Source organism: Crocodylus porosus, unplaced genomic scaffold, assembly GCF_001723895.1.
Source record: "Crocodylus porosus isolate Cpor-Errol unplaced genomic scaffold, CroPor_comp1, whole genome shotgun sequence".
Classification (NCBI taxonomy): Eukaryota; Metazoa; Chordata; order Crocodylia; family Crocodylidae; genus Crocodylus; species Crocodylus porosus.
The window spans coordinates 1,491,275-1,492,608 of NW_017728928.1; positions in this window are offsets into that span (position 1 = coordinate 1,491,275).

Here is a 1,334-nt window from a genome sequence, read left to right on the forward strand (position 1 = left end):
CCGTGCCCCTTCCCTGGCCCTGCACGTGGCCATGCAAAAGGATGCCGGTATCCTCATTGCAACCCCCCCGCAAAGCCAGCCTGCAGGTTGCTTGATCCCGTGTGTATCCCCCACCGCCGAGCGCCGGCTCTGCGTAAAGCCTGGTCCCGGCGGGCCCGGGCGCCAGCACTGCCGCCCTCCTGCCTTTCATGTTCCCGTTTGCACAAGACGCAGAGAAATGAGATGAGCGCTTTCCCTCCAGCCACGGCTCCGTCTTCAGCAAATATTTGCCGAGGTGAGAGCGTGGCCTGGGGCGTTTCGCGCGAGCGCGCCGGGTGGGGGGGAGAGGAAGGCATCGGGGACAAACCCTTGCTTCCCTTCCCAGCCCAGTTTCACTCGGTGCCCTGACTGGGCTTGGCAGGTCGTGGTGTCTGGCACCATCCCTCCAAGCCTCAAGGCCGTGGCTCCTGCCCGCCGTGGCTCGCTGGCCACAGAAGCCCTCTGGGCACACATCGCTCAGGCCAGCCAGGCACAGCACGATGCTGCCGAACCGCGGGATTTGGGGGTCAAGCTCTGGGGCCACTAGCCACTGTCGATGCGGCTGCGGTGGTGTGAGACGCATCCAGCCCAAAACAGGCAACGGGGGCTGCGCGGGGGAGCTTGGGGGCATCGGGGAGGTGGGGTTGGGTGCCACGCGGGGGTGGGAAGCTCCGACGAGGCGCTTTGAATTTCCCAGGAAAGAGCTTTTGGGGGATTTTTTTTTCCTTCTCCCCCCTTCCCCTCCTTTCTTTTCCTCTCCCTCCCTCCGTCTTTCCCCAAGTTTGAGGCCGACAGCAAATCACTGCGGAAGACTCAATAAATCAATAGGAGACACATGTCTAAAATAACCCAGTTAGGGTTGCGGGGCAGCGCGCCAGCCCTGACACCGCCGTGACAAATGAGGCCGGAGCGGCTGGGAACAGCCGTCGCGGCAGATGGGCACGGGCGCGGGGAGCCCGGGAGTGGAGGTCATTCGTGCGGCGAGCGGGCTGGGGCTCAGGCATCAGCCATGCCGGGCGGGGGGCCGCTCCAAGGGCTGGGGGGACCCCCCAGGGCCCCGTGTAGGGGTGGTGGGCGCCGTCATGGGAGTAGCTGGTACGGCATGCCCCGCAGGGCCGCGGGCCTTTTAATTGGAGCAATTACTTTTCCCAACAGGCGCTGAAAAATTCATGCCTCTTAACCGCTCGACAAGCCGTCCGCTGCGCACGGCTCCGGCGGCCCCGGGGCAAGGACGCAGCTGGACGGGCTCCAGGCCCCCGCTTTTGTGCGCGCCTTATCTCCCCGTGCTGCCGGAGCTGCCCGGGTCTCTGGGCACC